This window comes from Pagrus major, chromosome 18 (assembly GCF_040436345.1).
Source record: "Pagrus major chromosome 18, Pma_NU_1.0".
NCBI classification, from domain to species: domain Eukaryota; kingdom Metazoa; phylum Chordata; class Actinopteri; order Spariformes; family Sparidae; genus Pagrus; species Pagrus major.
In genome coordinates, this window is record NC_133232.1 from 32,584,344 (window position 1) to 32,599,708 (window position 15,365).

A 15,365-nucleotide genomic window follows, 5' to 3' on the forward strand; every position below is an offset into this window, starting at 1 on the left:
ATCACTGGCATTAGGTTACCATTAATGACTCAGTAATCCTTCAAATCTCCCCAAAGAAATGCACCTCTTCATGAGCCTTTCTGGAAATGAATGTATTTGCAGAGGTGTCTTCAGTAATGATCCTCCATATTTTTAGAGACGAGCTCTCCACTGCCGTGACCTCATCAAAGCTGGTCTTCTGAACATTAAGGTAAGTACCACGATAATGATTCTTATTATTTCACTCATACAGCACTCATATAACTTTCATACTGCACAGAGCAAAACCACTTCTCAAATTGTTAACAGCAAAGCACGACAATTTAGACCGCAAACAATTTAAACGATTTACTACTTGACCCCACTGCGGAAACACTTGATCACGTAATTGAAAACAAGTTGGATTATCAATTAACCACCAGCTAACTCATCTTTATTCATATGCCACTTTTAACACAACACTGATTATCCAAGCACCTTAAGGCGCTGAAAGAAAGAACAAAAGTATTGACATCATGGGTCACTTATCGAGCAAATATGCCAATTATTCTCTTCTCAAAGGTAAGTAAACAGTTTTTTTTGTCTGACTTGAATCATTGGTATATTAATATCTTTGGACTTTGGACTGTTGGATGAACAAAACAAACTTGAAGACATTACCTCAGGCTCTATGAACATGCTGAACATTTTTAACTATTTTCAGCTTCTCTTGAAAAGATAATCAAGAATTTGATCTACAAGGTATTGGACAGCTAATCTCAGCTGACTGAATTACTGCAGTTGACCCTCGGCTGGTTCTCTATCGTAGCAATCCACTAATATGTTTTTTCCAGGACCGATGTAGATGCAGATGCAGATACCAATTATCAGTGATCAAAGAGACTGATACTTAACACTTGGAAGTGATAAACTGTACATCAGCAGTAAAAATAAAAATCTTAGTGTCTGAATAAATTGTACTTAGTTACTTTCCATCACTTGTTATTCTAAATTCTAATACTATATTAAGTACAAATTTGAGGTACTTTACTTGAGTGTTTCAATTTTTCTGCTACTTTGTACTTCTACTCCACTACATTTATTTGATAACTTCAGTTACTAGTTACTTTGCAGTTTCAGTTATTATTACATGTTGATAGACTATTACTTGTGATGTCAGATAGTGTTGTGGGCGGGACACAGAGTGGTGACTACAGACAGAGGTTGTGTTCAATATTGCATACCAACATACTGCCTACTACATACTCAATCAGTATATACTACATACTGTCTACTTAACAAATGTTTAAGTATTTTATTACCAGCAGACCGTTCACACTGAAGTATACACAGTCAATACTTCTTTCCTGCAACACACGACTGTATCGATCACATTACGTCTCCTTCATATAGGGCTGCACCTGTCGATTAAAGTCAATTAATTGACTTATTTTACAATTATTATAGAGTTTTTTTATTACTTCATTAATATAACAATGAATTTAACCAAACTCTCAATCACATTTCAATATTTCATTGAATCGTTTTCTCTTAAAAACAAACAAATGTCAATCTGACAAAAAAAAGATTTGATATTGATATAGATGATTGTGAAAATGCTTATTATTAGAATTGGTCTATTTCTACTCTATAGGTCCTGAAAACATTCAGTGCTGTAACCACACGTCAGCCGTAAAGGATAACTCCCCCAAATGTAATTTAAAGTATTTTGTGTCTCCATACGAAGCTGCGTGTAGTCTGATAAAATGTGTCCAGTGATGTCCCCCAGTGGCTAAGTTGCATTCTGGGTTATGTAGGCTCCAGGTTTGGAAAGGAAGACGACTATGTGGAATAAAACAGGCGACATCTCCGGTTCTGCTGTATCGATTTTGATCATTTGTTTTTAAACCTTCCATAATGAGCGTCTGCTTTCCAAAATCTGGCACCTACATTGCCCACAATGCAACTCAGCCACTGAGTGACATGGCTGCAGGCAATTTATCAGATTACATGCAGCTGCAAAAGGCTTTCTTTATTTTTCACATATGCAGTAGTGCTGCCCAAGACATGTAAAAGTGGTGAAGTTACCCTTTAAATGAACCTCAAGCAAGCAACGTCCATGCTGAGCAAACTCTGCAAACTCTGCAAACTCTGCCTTTATTACAGCTGGCTCAAGGATGATGCTTATATCAACTCCCTGAACACTGATCTAAATCACATAAAAAAATAGTTTTGACAGCACAAACCTCCAGAGAAGGACTAACCAGCAGTATGACTGATGTGTGCACAAAGTTGAGAGAGAATAACCAGCACATTAACGTCGAAAGTTTCTCTGCAGGTGCTCGATGACGATATAAAACGCGACAATGTCATAGTAATTAACATAAAACCAGCAGTCGGGTTAATAACTTGTAAATCAGCTAACTTAACACTTGAAATGACACTTGACTGAGCGCTTTGTATGCAGCAAACACGTGTAATAAACACGTATTACTGTTCCGCCGCCCTGTGTGTCCCGCTGCAGCAGTGACAGAAGCTAACGCTAACAGCTGCTGTCGGAAGTTAGCCACGCAAAGTGAAAGAGGAAAGCGAAGCGGAAGTATAAAAGTACCTGGATGTGTCCCTCGTCCTCCTTCATGCCCGCTGAGCCGCCGAGAGTCGTCCTATAAATAACTGCGAAACTTGGAAGTTGCTTTCTCCTCTTCTTGCCGAGGAGGTAACCAGGAAAGCCTCTCTGGTTAGCAACGGGACCTGTCAAACAATGGCGGAGCCAAGTACGGCAAGCGAGAGGCCGACACGTGCTTTTTGTTGACGTTTTTTTTGCCGGCCACCAAAGAGCGAAGCGTTCAGGATGGTTTCGTTTTGGTTTCTGATCGTCGTTATTATAAGCTATAATAATAATAATAATAATAATAATAATAATAATAATAATAATAATAATAATAATAATAATAATAATAAAGTTTACCAAACACATTTAGATGATGAATCAATCAATCAAACTTTATTTATACAGCCACTTTCAAACAAATGCAATTTGCAATTCAAAGTGTTTTACAAGTGGTTGAAAAAAAAAAAACATGGTGTAAAAGCAGGTTTACAGACTAATGCACTCCAACTGCAATAAAATGAATTGTTAAAATAATAGAAGATAAAGAAAAAAAGAAAAAAACAAGCAATACAAATAATGAAATAATGTAAAATTTGATTTAATAAAAAGTTTATAAAATATAATATAAGAATAATAACAATTACAAAAACAGTAAGATCTTACAATAAAATCTATATCAAACATAGTAAAAAGAATATAGGGCTGTGATAACAACAAAATAAATTAAAATAAACATTAAAACCATAAAAATTATAAGACACTACATGAAAGCCAGACTGAATAGAGGTTTAAAGTTTACATTTAATAGTATCAATATTTTAAAATTAAAGAATAATCATTGTTTCCTTTGGCAAATTGAGCATTTCTCCATTATAATGTAAAAACAGTGATGAAAGAAGTATTCAAAAGTAATGGACTATTTAGTGACGTGAGGGGTAGTTTTCATACTAAATATCACACATACAACACGTTTTAAGGCAGATTCTTTGTGTTTTGATTACATTTAGAAATTTGCAAACAAGAACCTGATTTTTCTTTTCATACAGTCTTGTTGAGTTGATTTTATAACAATGCATATTTCATCAAATTTTTGTGTTTGTATGTAAAATCTTAGTCAACGTCAGCTGTCTGACTCCTTCCAAGTGTTTATCTGTCATCGTGTACTCGAGTCCGTAATGACTCAAAGTGTCTCATGCTCCAAAATGATTCCCGCTGCTGACATCAGTTCAAGGATGCAAGTTTGTGCCGCCTGTTTTGGTTCTGAACGTTGAGCTCTCGGCCATAAGTGCATAAATTTAGAGGTCTGAAATGTTCAGATTGATAGATTCAGAATTTTATTTCTCATTTTATTTCACATGGAAGACAGCCGGTGGTGTATTTTTTATTAATTATACAAAAAATATATAATTGGAACCTCCTGGAGTTGGCAGCTCACATTATTCTTTTAAGTTTTAACTGTAGCCGTTTTTAAAGACCCACAAGACTCATTTCCGTCCATCTGCTGTATCCATCAGAACTCGTTATCCTCTTTTACAGTTGTCATTATTCTTCTCCACTTATTTAATGGATTTTCTTCAAATTCCAATTCAAATTAATACAAGGCTATTATGCAGAACGGTTTGATGAAATTTGCATGAGTAGTCCTTGCAGGAGTTATTCACGGAAATTTCTAAGACAAAAAATTACCACAGAATACATTCATCATCTTTCATTTCAAGCATCTATACAATTCTGCATTTGCTCAAAGTGAGCCTTAATGTACTGTAAGTAGAAGGCAACAAAATACAAGTACTTAACTGCTGTACTTAAGTATAATTTTGAGGAACTTCACATAAGTATTTTCATTTTATACGACGTTATAGAACCCATCGACATGTTCCTTTACAGCAACTTCTGGGTAGAAAACACCTGCGTCATGCACTAGCTTACATACGTCTATTCAAAGCAAACAAATCACCAGAATAAATGTTGGCAAAGTACTTTTCTGCGAAACCACAGACACTTTACTTTACTTTACTTTTCTCTATGTTGCAACTTGGCGTTTTGTTTTTTAAAAAGAAACAAAAAACGCTTGATTAAGGTTTAGAAAACATCATGGTTTTTCTAAAAATACCTGTTTTGGTTACTACAAACACAGCTTGAAGTGATGCAAGGTCTCTTTAAAAATAACTGGTTTTGTTGCCACAGACGTAGCTGGAAACTGTATAAAAATATCCAGTTGTAGCACGCGTAAAATGTTGAAACACAGACTTGAACTGCGGTCAACGATCTGGCAGCCTTGTCACTGTAAGTCCACCGGCTGAGTCCACCAAGATTTTACGTAGAAAAATACAATATATTGTTGGAGATTAAATTGATGCTTCTCAACCTTTTTGGAGAGCCTTTCCTCATCATAAAAATGACCATGTAGTTTGAAAATGAAACCAGCTTATTATGAGTCATATTTTTTTGGGTGGTATACAGTATGCTGTTTTGCGAAATGCTGAGAGGTGTGACGTATTCAGTTGTTTATGTATGTATGTGTTGTTTTTGGCTTATCTCAGGATGGATATGACGTTTTAAGTACATTTGTCTGATAATTGTACAGGAACATATGTGTATTGAAGTATTTTTACATATATTTATTGGTACTTCTGCTTCAGCAAAGGATTTGAATATTTTCTCCACCACAGAGCAGCGATGACAACTTTTCTTTCTAAGCCGCCCCGAATTAAAAGTCGAACTCTCAACATTTGGGTTGTTTCTCTGTTTTTGACATGTTTATCCAGACTCCTCAGTCTTCATTTTGTTCCTGTGGCACCTTCGTCTCAGGATTTGCAGGGCTTAGTTTGTCTGCATCCTAATCTCTAACAACTAAAATAGCTCAAAGCTGATTCTCACCACTTAAAGTACACACTTGTTAAGAGATGACACTGTAAACTACCAAAATGTCGTTGATTTAATCATTGGAAAGCAGAGAATAATGGACATCTAAAGCCTTTAATATCACTTTTTGTCCTCTTAATAAGCAAACTGATTTCATTTTGTGTGTAATTTCACTTTTCTCGCGCTTGTATGCCACGCCATCTCCTACTCTATGGCTTATTGTTGCTGTTCTGGTGGCTAAGCTCTTCCAGAGATGCTGGGGCATGAACAAAGCCAGTGATATCTAGTGAATTCTCATTACAAGGGGATTATCATATGTGCCAGCCTGCATTCCACTCCCACATCATTAAGTGTTTTGGACCATTTACAGCCAATTACACCATTGCTAATGCTTTTTTTTTTTATTGCGCCCACCCTTCCCCCCCCCAGGCTGATGAAGATATTTGACATGTGGTGACAACTCAGCAGGCATTTATCTTCCTTGGTTTGTTTGCACTGGATTGACTACCTGGTGATCACTGTTTGCTCACGTAGCAGACGTCTTGTTTCTTCTGTGTGACTAAACATCAGCACCTAATACAGCTACTCTGTGCCAGATAAGCTGCAGCTGGAAGGGAGAAAACTGGTACAGTCTAAATACTGATCTGAGAGATCTATTAATGCTTAATGAGCCATTAATATTCCCGAATGAGCAATAATCCCAGTTAACATGACTCTCCCAGCTGGAGGATGTACCGTTACCTGATTCACAGCAGGTTGCTTCAATTAGACGCCTACTGCACAGCTTCAGTTGCACAGCACAGGCGTTGAGTTATATAATGTGGATATAATGTATAGAGAACATGCAGATTTCCTTTCTTAGTGTGTCAATCTAGCTACATGTTCCATCAAAATATCAGATACCATGGGAAATCTTCTAAATTGCAGCGTTTGCCTTCATGATTAACTGCATTTGGGGAGCACCACACATGAGTTTGGGAGACAGAAATTTCATAGTCGTCTACAATTTGTCGTAGAGTGTCTGGTTATGGTTGAAGTGTGTGCTAATTAGGAGACATTTTGGTTTAAGGTGGCTTTTTTCCAACCTTAAAGGTGAAAAATGAAATTTCAGTCTGAAAAAAAGAAATTTCAAACGTTGTCTTTTCAGATCAATCTGGGATCTCTAAGGCTCGCAGGGACTTGAACTTCCCCAGATGAGCTGTATGGAGCCATGTTGTATATATTAGACAATGTGGATCTCCATCCATCCCTTTTCTTCCACTTATCCAGGGTTGGGTCACGGTGGCAGCCGGCTAAGCAGAGTATTTCAGAAGCCCCTCTCCCGAGAAACGATTTCCAGCTCCTCCTGGGGAATCCTGAGGTGTTCCCAGGCCAGATGAGCTACATAATCCCTCCAGCGAGTTCTGAGTCGCCCTGGGGTCACCTCCTAGTTGGTCGTACCTTGAAAATCTCAGAAGAGAGGCGCCCAGGAGGCATTCAAATCCAATGCTGAACCGCCCACCTCAGCGGCTCTACACTGAGCTCCCTCAAGATGTTTATTGCCATCTCTGAGGCTGAGCCCAGCCACCCTACAGAGGAAACGCATTTCGATCTCTCTCTCTTTTGGTCGCTACCTACTCATGACCATAGGTGAGGGTTGGAACGTAGACTAACTCCGGCTCAGCACCCACTTGGCGGTCTGGCACCTACAATACTACTGACGCCGCACCAAACTGCCTCATCTCACGCGCCATTTTCCCGTCACTCGTGAACAAGACAGAGGAAATTGAAACTTCGCTTGGAGCTGGAGCTAACCCACCAACCGGAGGGGGTGGTCCAGTGTTTTCCAGCAGGGAACCATTGCCTCTGACTTGGAGGTGCTGCTGTTGATCTTCTCATGCCTATGCCGACTCCTGTCTTCTTTGTCTGTCTCACCAGGGTTAAATAAATCTCATAAAGTTGCAGACATGTGAGAAGGAATGGCGAGGAAGAACAAGCCGTGTGGTTTTGGGCGGGGTGTCTATGGCAGGGATGGGCGAGATGATTTGTTGCACTAGAAAAGATAGGAACTAACTTTTTATAGCTTTCTAGTTCAGTTACTCAGGCCTCTTTCTCTGCCTCTCTCTCCTTTTGGTTTATCTTTAGTTCATGCTCTCTTTTAGTAATGCAAAATGAACTTCTATCCCTCCTTTGTGCCAACTTGAGCTTGGTTAGGGTTAGAAATGTGTTGAAATACATATAACGCCTTTGTTTCCTAAGAAAAGACTCAGTACACACATTTGAAAGGATATTCTTGTGATTCCAGCGTGGTGTGAATGATAATACTTTTGCCTCAGCATGGCGAAAATGAAAGTGGAAGGAAACTGTTTACCCAAACTGTAGGAATATTTTAAGGACACTGATTTAGGCTAATGATGGACAGGCTGCTTTCAAAACATTTGTTAAAAAGATTTTTTTCAGCCACGGGGCTTTGATGGTAAAACATCCCAGCGGAGACGTGAAAAAAGAGATTACCTCCACAATATAAGTTGCTGTTGACCAGAGAAAACATGTCGTTTCTCATCAGCAGCGCATGTGAGAGCATTCAATATCAGCCCTCCTGCAGGCATCCAATCTCCTTCCAAGCTGCTGTCTGTGGTCTCCTCCGCCAGTCTGTTCAGCTTTTCTCATTAGATTTCCCACCCTTATGCATCCCAAGTATTTTTTGAAGTGCATAGTGTGTGGAATGATGCAATGCATTCAAGTGTCAAGCCTGCACAAATCTCATCATGTCCAGGGTGATTCACATATGGAAAGTTTGGTATCCTAGCAACAGCCAATAAAAGCCGGCCTTGATTGGGCATCGCCTGTGGCCATCATAACTTAAGAGTCAACAGGGCCGCCTCTCTATGAACTGATGAGAAGTGTTTACAAGCAATCAGAGGTTGATTTAATCATTCTCACCAGCTTGTGGTAAACCCGAGGAATAATGGGTTTTCTTGTACTGAGTGAGCGCTGAAGTGCTCGTGATCTCCCCCTTCCCAAACAGTTGATTTTTACATGAGCGCACACAAAATGGACCCAATCAGGTGTTTGAGCCGGGTGGTGATTGCTGAATTAAACCATCCCGACTGTCTTTCACACTGGAGGGTCACATTCACGGATAGGTTTTGGCGTTCGCCGCTGCATCTGATTGTGCCTTGATTGCCGGTGTTCAGAGTGAGAGTGATTTCATGGCAAATGTTAAGTCCTTTGTGGATTTTATAACACTCTCTAGACACTGAACCAAGATGAAAAACACCTACAGACTCTTTCAGCCTGAGATGCACAGGCAGCAGAATCCATATTTATCACTTCAGCCTCCATTTGTATTGTGTTTACACATACAACACTGAATTTATGATGAGAAAATAACTTTTACAGGGAAAAGCCATAAAGAAGTGTGACATGGTGAGAGAAAGAGAGTATAATTTTGTAAAGCAGTCAAGCTGGCTCTGAATTGTCTGTTTTTTACCTTGAAGCTGCACCTTTTTTTTTTTTTTAGAAAATAGAAAATTAAACTTGTCTTCTCAGCTTTACTTACGAGTGTCCCATGATGTCTCACTGAAACTCTCCAGGCTCCACCGTGTTTACCTGAATTAAATGCCGGACAGGAAGTAACCGCTGAACAAAATTGAAAAAGTTTCATTCATGCTCAGCTTCAGCAGAAATTGAGCAACCATGAAAATGTTTGACTTGCCAATTAAATCTTCTCCACCTCTCGTCCCTCCGGTATTCTCTGGTTAAAAAAAACTAAACAGCCACCACAGACCAGCTGGCTCGGTAAACATGTGCTTTGTGGATTTCACACTAGTGAATTTCAGCTTTTTTTTTAATGTTAGTTCTCATTATCCGTTGGCGCTGCCAGTGCACCAGAGTCACCCAGTCAGTGTTGCATCTTACGGTCGTTATACTGAACAGCTTCATGAATGTTGATCTTTGGTTATTGTATTACTATAGTATTGGGAATATGGAAGTGAAACGTTTGTTGCTGCAGGACTCAATACTTTCCATGCTGTCATAAGAAATCTCATCTGAATGTCTCTGGTTTAGCACTACACGCTAGCCATCCCAGTTGTGGAGACATTGGTAAAGCTATCTCTTTGTAAGACACGAATGTTCACTATTTTCCTCTTTTAAACCTTTTTTTTTTTTTCAAGTTTTGTTTGTAACTTATTTTATGGATGGCCGTGTCTTTTATCTGGACCCTGAACTTGTAATGAAGCTTGTATCGAAGAAGTAAAGAGTGTATTAGCCTACCCTCTCACGTGGATGGTTTGTCTCTGTCCTTTGTTACAGTAACTTAACTCTTGCTTGAAATATGAGCGGATGTTGTTGCACACAAAACACAAAAGCTAAAAGAGACGCAGAGATGCATCAATCGCTTCTCATCACGTATTTGTGTTAAAGCACTTCAAAGGCAACAACACAAAACAATGCTCAGCACAGTAAGAAATAATGTGCCTTTAAAACATAAAGTTCTTCCAACTGCACTGTGTTACAATATAACTAGCTTACTTCCTTCCAGATTAAATTTGAACCAGTACTTTGAAGAACAAAAGAAAACACGAGGCTATGTAAAGCCAGTTTGTTACGCTACGGTCTCTATCAAAAAGAATTATTTAAGACTATAACATGAAAGTCCACACTCGTCTTTCTTTTACGTTTTCACAGATTCAGCTCTCAGCGGATTGCACGCCGTACTTTGCCCTACAAATCTGACACAGCGGAAGAAAAGCGGCTGTTCCGCTGGAGCGATGTGAAACCACAGAGCAGTAATTTGCCACCCTGGACGGAATAATTTTCGAGTGACCAAGCACATTATGAGCATCACTTGTAATTGGGCTTATTGTGTAATTGGGTAATTACACACTATATCAAGACGGATAAACATTTCTCTTTGCATTCGTTATGCATGAAGTGTGTTTGATTTTAGCCAAGTAATTCATATAATTGAAGATCATAAAGGTTGAAAATGATTAGGTGCCCATTTGTTTGGTTCGTTTGTTGAATATAAATAATTACATATAATGATTTGTGTAACATAAGGCCACATCATTTTAAATAAAGTAGCAATAAGGCGACATAACAACAGAGAGCTCGCCTCGTCTATCCCCTGAGGAGGGAGAAAAAAATAATTCTCGTCTGACACTTTTGATGTAATATTCAATTGTTCACATTGTGGGCTGGTTTTAATGTGCTGAAGGTACTTGTATATGCAAATGCACCGCCGCCATGTTAGTTTTTTCCCTCAGATGATAACCACTCCAGATAGAGGCTTGTATGATTGTATTTAAATAGAAAAGTGTTAACCTTTGTAACCACTTTCCCTTGCACACACCTAAAATTTCTGCCATGTATCGAAATTGATTAAATTTGCAGCCTGGCGCCGGGAAGGCAGTGAAGAGGGTGAGTTAGAAGTGCTATGTATGCATCATGCAAGATGTAAAGGATGCAGACAGACAGACAGACAGACACATACAGTGATATTGTAAAAATTAGCGATAAGAAAAACTCTGTTGCATAAAAGTCCCAGAACACAGAATTATAAATGCTACTGGGTCCTTAAGCAGTGTGACAAATTGTGGATAATGTGCTGATGCTAAGCTTGGGAATATAAGAATCTGAGAGCAGAGAGCTTTTCAAGATGGAACTTCCCCAAATGCCTGGGAGATAAGTCTTTGATGAGGACACCAAAGCCGAGAGCTCGCACCTAGACAAAAACATGACAGATCATTACCTATGCAGCCCCCGCATTTATCTGCAAGTAGGCTCATGATGAGGTGAATTCCACCCACACCGCGCCGACTTTGAAGAGATTTGCGGTAATACTGGTTTATTACGGCTTAAGTTGGTGAAATACTGGGTGTCGCACAAATCTATAAAAACTGAATCCAGCGCCGCAGCAACATGTTTTCTCAGGCGTAATCTGAAATCTCGACAATCAGTTTTGTTATCGTATGGAGTAGAGAGAGATTTAGTCATTGCAGCTGCTGTTTTGATCAGAAGAGATGAGACGTTATTCACAAGACAGAAACGTCTTGAAAAATCTCCCTAAAGGCGGTGATGGATAAAGCTAAAGCACCAATACAACGCTGTGAAAATACAGCACTCTGTGACAAGAAGTCATGCATTCTAAATCATACTTGTGTGTAGAGAAAGATTGTCAGCCGAATGTAAATGCACTAAGGATCCAAAGTCAAAGTGAAGCTCCTCCTGTGACTGATGCATCATTTCTCAGATTTGTTACGATTCTGGTGGATCTGACACTGAGACACAGAGAAAGGCACACGGCACGGCGTAAAATTCAGAAAGGGAAAGATCTAAACTGAGAGGCCAGGGGAAAAAAAGAGTCAGTCCAGAATAAGCAAACAAATCCAAGCAGGGATCAAGTCCAAAATCCAAGAATACCAACACAAGGGATGGCTGGAGAGCAGCAAACACACAAGGTAGAACAAAGACAATCTGGCAACCGACACAGAAAAGAGGGAAGTACATAGACAGCATATTGGTTTGTTGCTCCAGGATCATCTTTGCAACTGAGCAATATACATACAAGTCCCTATTCAGAGCAATCTGTCATGGTTGAACGTGTTACAAGACTCTCATCCAGGAGACTGGGGTTCAAGTCCTGTTTGGGATTTATTGTTGACTAATTATTTTTACCAGCCCAGTCGCCAGGATAAAATTTGGCAGTACACATTTCTGCAAACCACTGAAAGCGTTCAGATTTGCATGTGTCATACGCCTTCTTACCATACTGACAGTCGGGTCAGCCAGGCCAGTGACTGCAGGTTGAGACCCGGGACGAGTGCTTGCTGCGTTTGTGGCGACCAAAACAGGTATTTTTAGTAAAAACATGGTATTTTCCTAACTTTAACCAAGTGGTTTTTGTGCCTAAACTTAACCGGGGGGTAAGTGCTTTTTTGTGAGGTGCCACTAGTTAAAAAGTTTTGGGTAACAGTTTATAGTAGCCATCATTGATAGATGAATATATAGTTAATTAAACTTAAGTTAATAAGTATCAACAAACAATAAAATGCTTTAAACACCATTTATTAACCAATTGTTTATTATAAAAGATCCAACTGATGTTTATAAGCCTTTACAGTTGCCAACTAAATGATTTATAAAGCATCTCATTGTTTATTAACAGACAAATAAGCATTAATTAAACTTTGATTGATAATAAATTCACCATTTATTAATGACGGTAACTATACATTGTGGGAACCACTTTGTTTAAGCTTGTTAAAATAGTGGCTGGTGGAGTAAACAATACAATATTGTTCTCTGAAACGTGGAGGAGTATGAGGTACCACAAAATGGAAATACTCAAATCTACTTCCCACCACTGCTCGCAGGGAAAGTGTTTTCAAACTAACCATAAAATGAGACAAACAGAAAAATGTGGAGGTGATTACAGGATATAAAACTTTCAGCTGTCACCAGAAGCAGAACCTGTTGTTCCTCAGCTCTTATCTGTCTCCGTGCTGCGTGCATAAAGCTCCGCAGCAACACCCGATAACGCGGAACAAAGGTGTTAATTTACATCATTCATCACTGTTTGTTCACCAGAGTTTCTACAATTTCACACGCATCGCATTTCATTTTTAACACTTTCAGATAGTTTTGCGCCGCCGCCCCCAGGGCTACGAGCGACAATCCAACAACAAATAACTGTCACTGGAAAAATCAACCGCTGGCAGGATGTGTCTGCAAATGAACAGCTCCTCTCATGAATCACGATGAGAAATGTGTTTACAGGACGAATCACATTAGAGCTTGCTGTATTGGATATCTGTGCAGGACAAAAATATATTGGTAAACTCATTTTCTGGCATCCTCAGTGCACAAATAGTTTCGCAGTATTGTTTCCTAATAGAGAATTTATAACTCACATTCTTGTCCACTCTAGTGCAGCTGGTATTGTTTTCACACTGTCTGTCTGTCTGTCTGCGTGTGGACAGATTACAAACGTTGCAATATGCGGGCAGGAAACTTCAGGTGTGTGGGGAGAAAATATGATGAAAAACACTGGGAGACAACGTAAAATCGTGTTTGTTTACAAGAAAACTCCGCTGGACACCTGTTAAATTGGGAAAGATTGTTGTCTCAGTTTATTGTAGAGACTTAGACTTCAAGCACGAGACAGTACGTGTTTAATTTGCAGTCTTTTCCTGAACCTTCAACCAAACTGCTTGTGTTACCGAACCAAACCAAATAAAATACATTCAACCTCAGTCTTAAGCAAGTTTTGTTTTTGCCTATAAATGTCGTCCTGTTAACAGACCTTGGAAAGTTACAGGCCAGCGTCGGTTTGCTTAGCTGCTGAAACATCTATCTATACTATGAATGATTGGACTCCTGCAAGGTTGGTGACCACAGGACGTTGATGTAGCGGTAGTGTCCAAATCTGTCACGTCAGCGGGCTGTGCTTCATTAATCTGTCTGATTGATCCTGCATATGTGCTTCCATGACCTTGCGTCTTGCCACATGAGACCTGCATCCGTGTCACTGTCACCTGATCCACCTGGTAAATGATTGAACAGTTTAGTAAGTTCACTATTCTCTAAATATGAGTTTCATCCCTCCTCTGAACAGAGGGGCAACATCTTGAAGTGGATCGTTCTGGCGGAAATAGCGTGCTGTTGCTTTGGCTTTCTATCTAACTGCCGGAAAAAAACTCCAGCACGGCTGATAACTCATCTTTCCTTTCCTTCAAAGCAATTACAAAAATCACTCTCTCTGCAAAACCAGAATCTAAGCCAACACCATAAAACCGAATAAACAATCTAATCTTACAATCATTGCCTCTGGATTACAGATAAACCTCTCTCTCATTTATTAAGCCGAATGATCGTACTGGTGCTACATACCAATAAATGGGGAACAAGTGAAGTCAGCATCATCGTAACTTCACTATTCCTTCTTACGGAGCAAATTTTTAAGTAGATATTGGAGTACAGAGACTGAAGAAGGTCTGATATAGCACAGGCTTTTACCTGAACACGTTGTGCTGATTGCATAACTTCTTCGACGTACAAATGTAGCTGCTGTGCTTTGCATTATTCTGCAGTCGAAGCTCGGCTTGTGCAGCGGCTGTGGTAGAGCGTCAGCAAAGTGGATTGTTGTCCATAGTGCAGCTCCTCTGAGAAATCAATGCCGGTTACTTATGTGTGATGGAGAGGCTTTTAAGCATGCACAAGTTGTTTGTGCAGTTCTGTAGATTTGAGTGTATTAGCAGAAGTGATGCACTGGATTCTACATCTTATTTGTGAAATATGGTAGATGCTGTGTGTCCGGACACAGAGACTTAGACGCAGTGATAGAGCTCTGCAAACACCCAGTTCACATTAAACTACAAGAAAAATCTGCATATCTGCACGATAAGTATAACCAGCAGGTGATTTTGCTAACATCCCCCCTTGTTAGCAAAATCATCAAAATGTGTCCCCTCTGTTAACCTACCATCCCTCTCCATCCTCTCTGAGATTACTAATGGGCAGGCCACTGTCTGGGTCCAGACGTAGACACCTTCCTGTCCCGACCCAGACCTGTAACTCCTGACTTATAATAGTTTAACAGAGCATTTATATTTCAACCGGTTCAGTTTTTTCTAACTGTTACGGCATTAGCGGCCCTGGAAACCCACAGACCGCTTGCAGGTGTTGACAATCCATCACATGATGTGACACAGCCAATCAAATCTGTGTATTGCGCTAAGCATTGTGATTCGAGCCAGACAGATACACGCTGACAAGTGACGAGACGGGAGACAACAGTCGGACAGCGAATAGACAGAGAAAATACATTTTTAATCAAGGATGGATCCTGTTGTTCATCCTTTCGACTGGCAGTTCGAAATCAGTATAATTCATATCTGAGACCATGACGATTATTAAAAGCGGCAATGTTAAGTGCCGCTACTGT

At 39.6% G+C, this 15,365-nt stretch overlaps 1 protein-coding gene across 6 annotated transcripts in view; it reads right to left on the minus strand.

Moving 5' to 3' along the window:
• The window catches only part of enox2 (ecto-NOX disulfide-thiol exchanger 2), a 198,870-nt gene extending 196,178 nt beyond the window's left edge, over positions 1–2,692 (minus strand). For all 6 annotated transcript variants that reach the window (XM_073487201.1, XM_073487205.1, XM_073487204.1 and 3 more), the window contains exon 1: positions 2,570–2,692. The gene's annotated coding sequence lies outside the window, so the exon portion shown is untranslated. The remainder of the gene's footprint in view (positions 1–2,569) is intronic.
• Positions 2,693–15,365: the final 12,673 nt, after the last annotated feature.